Raw genomic sequence first — 5,599 nt, 5'->3', positions numbered from 1 at the left:
TGGAGCCCTCCACGTCTATACCAGCTCTACTAGATAACCTAAAAGAATATGGTGAAATATCAGGATATTTGACAAATGAAGCCAAATCAATAGCAATGATGCTCTCAGGAGATTGTCCAGTGGAACTTAAAGAAAAAGTCCATTTTAAATGGACCAAAAAAGGGTTTAGATACCTTGGTATAATTATCACTTCGAATACAGCACAGCTATTTGAAGCTAATTATGGGAAACTGATATCTGAGATAAAGGATGATTTGGCTGGATGGGAGATTTTGCCGTTGACTCTGGTGGGAAGAGTAGAAACAGTCAGAATGAATATATTGCCAAGACTGTTGTTTTTGTTCCAATCGTTGCCTATTATGATCTCGGGAGCTTTTCTAAAAAAACTGGATAAAATTATATCGAAATTCTTATGGCAAAGTAAAAAAGCAAGAATTAAATACAAGACGCTTCTTAGCAAAAAAGAAAAGGGAGGGTTGAACTTGCCTAATTTAAGAAATTATTATTGGGCAACGCAACTCAGAGCCTTAATCATGTGGACTACTAAAGAGAAAGATTCAATGTGGGTGGAGATGGAGCAAAACGCTTGTAAAAAATTGCCTTTAGAATCACTCCCATTTTTAAACGAGAAGGCCCGGAAGAGGCTCAGGATGGGCAACGAGTGGATTAGGGTAACAATGAAAATCTGGTCAGCAGTAAGAAAGAAGCTGAAGCTGTCAAATTCTGTAAGCAGGGCTACTAGAATAGCAAAAAACCCAGACTTTGTACCATCTACCATGGACTCAGGATTTGACAGATGGGCTGACAAAGGGCTAATATACATAGATCAAATGTTTCAGGGACAAACAATGAAAATATTCACACAACTTCAAAAAGAATTCAATTTACCTGCTCATGACTTTTACAAATTCTTACAGCTAAGATATTACCTACAGAAACATCAGGAATGGGAGAACATCTGCAAGACTCCATCGAAATTAGAGGAAGTGTTGTGGGGGTTCTCGGAAGACAAGTCAAAAAAAGGGATTATATCAAAAATTTATGAAGCACTACAACATGAATCCAATGAGAACAACTTACATATCAAAGAAAAATGGGAACTGGAAGCGAATATCATAATATCAGAAGAAGGGTGGGAGGAATCATTTAAAGAGGGACATAAACTAACTAAGAGCCCAACATGGAGGGAATTTGACTGGAAAGTTAAAATGCGTTACTTTTATACTCCATTCATTACATCGAAATATAGTAATACAACTGATTTATGTTGGAGGGAGTGTGGAGAAGTTGGGGACTCCACTCATATATTCTGGGATTGCCCAAAAATACAGGATTTCTGGAAGAATATTCAAAAGGAAATTAAACAGATTATGGGCATTAACTTCCCTCTGGAACCAGCACTTTACATTTTGGGTATAATTCCTGACAGTATGACAGATAAGAGTTCGAAACATTTACTGACAATCCTGCTGCTGATAGCAAAGAAGACGATAACAACTTCTTGGTTGAAACCACAGCCTCCAAGCATAATGCAATGGAGAGATAGGGTAAAAAATGTGTATATAATGGAAAAAATCACAGCAAGGTTACAGTTGACAACAGACATGTTTGATAAAAGATGGTCATTATTAATACAGGCAATGCCGGGACTCTAGTCTCTTCCGATTTTGGGAACTTAAAGTAAGGGTATTTACATTCAATATGCATCTCCTATGTTTGTTTAGTTTGTGTTTGTATGTATGTAAAAAAAATAATAATAAAAATAAAAAAGAAAGTAAAAAAAAAAAAAAAAAGATGAAGCCACGTACACTCGAATGGACACATGCATGCATTTTTGTCGTGTACGTCGAATAGTCGTTCGTCCAGGTGTGCAATTACCCAAGTCTCCAACTCGTTCACAGCCTCATCTCCGACTGCATCCGGGCCGTCTCCTGCATCTGAGCAGTATTAGTCCAATTATCTTCCTTAAACACCAACGTCCACTTTGCCTCCAAATTGCTGAAGAGTATCCCTCCCACCACCCCGAGTGCCGATGTGATGTGATTCACTGTGATACCATCTCCTGAGTTGATTACCATGCGTCAGCTATTTAGTTTCGTTGCCTTGTTGCTGGAGGTAGGTGGAGTGGGATGGTGGTGGGATCAAACTTGATGCCAGGCAAAGTCCGAATGGGGAACAATTAGGGAAACATTGAGTCAAAGCATTGTGCAGCATAGAATAGAGCCCTTCAGACACATATATGCCAAACGTTTCGCCCATCCGCATTGGACCTCTTTGTCAATTTCAAGAGTTTAGAAGGTGTACAGGGAAACATAAAATATATCGGAAGCCACAAAAAATGGTTACATAAGTCTGCCTTGAGGATAAGGTTAAGTGAAATCCCAAATCAATTATAAATACATTTGTTGGAGCATAAGATCATTAGAGGCTGTGTTAGGAGCATAATTAGGTCATTCGGCCCATCAAGTCTACGCTATTCAATCATGGCTGGTCTATCTCTCCCTCTTAACCCCATTCTCGTGCATTCTGCCCATAACCTCTCACACCCGTACTAATGAAGAATGTATCTATCTATGCCTTAAATATCTCCACTGACTTGGCCACCACAGCCTTTTGTGACAATCAATTCCACAGATTCACCACCCTGACTAAAGAAATTCCTCCTCATCTCTTTCCTAAAAGAATATCCTTTAATTCTGAGGCTATGAGCTTTAGTTGTACACTCTCCCACTAGTGGAAACGTCCTCTCCACGCAGGACACTTAAGGACACTAATGTGCAGAACACTGTTAGGGTCCATATCCATAGCTCCTTGAAAGCGGCACCACAAGCAGAAAGATTAGTAAAGGATGTGTACGGAATACATGCCTTCATTGGGAGGGCTTTAATTAGAAAGGTCACGAAGTCTTGATGTAGTTCTCTCTCACTTTGGTTAGGCCTCATTTGGACGCCTAGCAGATCTGCCCCCTTACAGCAATGATATGGAGGCATTGGAGTGAATGCAGAAGAGTTTTACTGGAATGCTGCCTCGACTGGACTGTTTGTCACAAGGAGAAGTTGAACAAACTTGGATCGCTTTCTCTGGAATGCCGAAGGAAGTAGAGAGATGGAATATAAATATATAAAATTGTGAGAGGCCGAGATGAGATAGTCAGTCAGAAGCTTGTCCATGCTGGAACGGACAAGGGGGCATATGTTTAAGGTAATAGGGTCAAAAATGAAAGCAGATATGCGACCAAGTTGTTTTGCAGGTAGTGGAACGGGCTGTCAGCGATGTTGGTGAAAGCAGATTTGAGAGTGACGTGCAAGAAGCTTTGAGATAGGCACATGGATAAGTGTGGATAATTCAACATTGCTTTGCCGCAGGAAGTAGAGAATGCGAATAGACTAATAAACATATGTTCTTACTTATAATTCTCCCTATTTCCTGTAATAGAATAACATAATATCTATTTTCCAGAACAATGCTGGCAGTTATTGCGCAATAACATACTTAGCAGCAGCTCACGTGATGAGGTTAACTTTGTTTGTTTAACGAACTGACACTAATCCCAATTAATTTGCCTTGATTAGTGGTCATATGATTTATCTGGAGAATATGCTGCTATCTTTAAAAGCAAGCGACCTGTCATACCACTGGCAGGAAACGACGATTGTCTCTGGGCATGGACCTGCCGGTACTCAAACAGGTAGAGAACATTTTCTACCCAATCCTTGTCGTTGTTGGTATTCCTGGTAAGTCCTTTATTATTCTGTGCCCAGATTTCGTTCTCTCGCCTTCACTGTTGAACAAGTCTGTGTTATTAATTATTGCTTGAGTTACTGATCCAGCATTGTGCGGCTTATATTTCGTCCGTCGCACACTGATACTCACACATGTACGATACCACTCAGTTGCGGGTGCGGACGCTTCTGACTCAATTAGCGCTGTGAAAAACACAGGACTATAATTATTCTTCATCGCCAAATCGAAGTGGACTTACAGCGAATGCAGTGAATGTTGAGGGCGGCAAGTTCGTGTCAATCTGGTCTGTGTCACGACCAACTGCAATCGGATACACCGGCTGCTTTTCCGTTGACATGCTCTTCTCAATTTACCCAAACTTTTTGCCATGAGCCGAAGCAGTAAGGACAAGTTATTTGGACAGGTAACCTACCGGCCAGCAGTGCATCGCAAGTAGAAGGACAACGCTCATATCAGCGGAGCTCGGAGAGCTGCTGCCTTACAGCGCCAGAGATCCGGTTTGATCCTGACCTGGGATCATGTGTTAAATTTGCACGTGATCTCGGCAGATTGCGGTGATTCAACTGTCAGCTCTGGCTCCATCCACATCCCAAAGTTACGGGCGCTCTATTATCCTCTCACAACCCGTGCTGGATTGTAGGTGAACTGGATTCTATAATTAGCTTCTAGTGTGCAGGGACTGGATGCGAATGTTGGATAACATAGAACCAGTGTGATAGATGATCGGCACTCGGTGTACCGAGCACCTGTTACAATGCAGTACTAATCAATCAGATTACACGGGATACTGATTGTGAATGATCAGCCATGATCACATTGAATGGCGGCGCTGGCTCGGAGGGCCGAATGGCCTAATCTTGCACCTATTGTGTATTTTCTATTGTCTAATCCACCAAGCACTGTCTCACGCCAGCACAGGGAGAAGGTGCCAATAGCACCAGTGACCAGTATCGATCCTAGGTCGCTTAGCTGTCAGACAGCAGTCAATTTGCCTTGAAGGAAAGGGGCTAAAAAATAGGACGCCTTATAACGCAAATGCGTTAGGAAATATAGTTTAGCAGAGGCATGAATTGGATGCAGTATTTGCATTCATATGTGCATCGCGAATTCTACCTGCAACTGATGGTGAGCAATGCGAGTCTGGCCACGCCACGCCGCGGGCATCTCGATGCCATTTAAATTTACACGCAATACTTGTCAACTGCGGTAATCATCAAGCTCTTCTTGTTTTAAAGTAGATGCTGCGTTCTGTCTGCATATGGAAGGTTATAACATAAGGTATGACGCTGGACTGTGCTGAGCAAATCGGCCGAGATTCTTTATTCTCCACATTCCTCTGTGAACAGGCGAATGGAATTCACGATTGATATATATCCACTATACCCGCCCGACATCTTAATAATCGTTCTGCGATCGGCCGCGACTGTGTAAATCCAGCCATAGCCTTGGCCACTGGATTTTATTCACTATTAGTTTGCGAGGTCCATCTTACAGATGTCCTTCTCAGAATCAGAGATGTGTGGGCGACACGAGTAAAAGGGGTAGGTGGCAGTCTCATATACTCCATTTACTTCCGCTGAACTGTCAAACTGATGTTCTTCTGGAATAGTGAATGTTGGTGATTTTAATTTCGTCTTTCCTACAGCTAACCTGATGGCAATCGTAATTCTCTCCCGGGGAAAGTGTGGACTCTCCAAATGTATCTCCCGCTATCTGATGTCCATGGCCGTAGCCGATTTAATGGTTCTGATCTTCGAGGTAATTCTTACCGAGATTTCAGATGGCTATTTTCCTTATTCATTCCTCAACATAACTCAAATTTGTAAACTGAATATTTTCTTTAGTTCTATTTGCA

The sequence above is a fragment of the Rhinoraja longicauda genome, chromosome 19 (assembly GCF_053455715.1).
Source record: "Rhinoraja longicauda isolate Sanriku21f chromosome 19, sRhiLon1.1, whole genome shotgun sequence".
In the NCBI taxonomy this organism is placed as follows: Eukaryota; Metazoa; Chordata; class Chondrichthyes; order Rajiformes; family Arhynchobatidae; genus Rhinoraja; species Rhinoraja longicauda.
The sequence above is the reverse complement of the archived record's forward strand: the minus strand, read 5'-3'. Positions refer to the sequence as shown.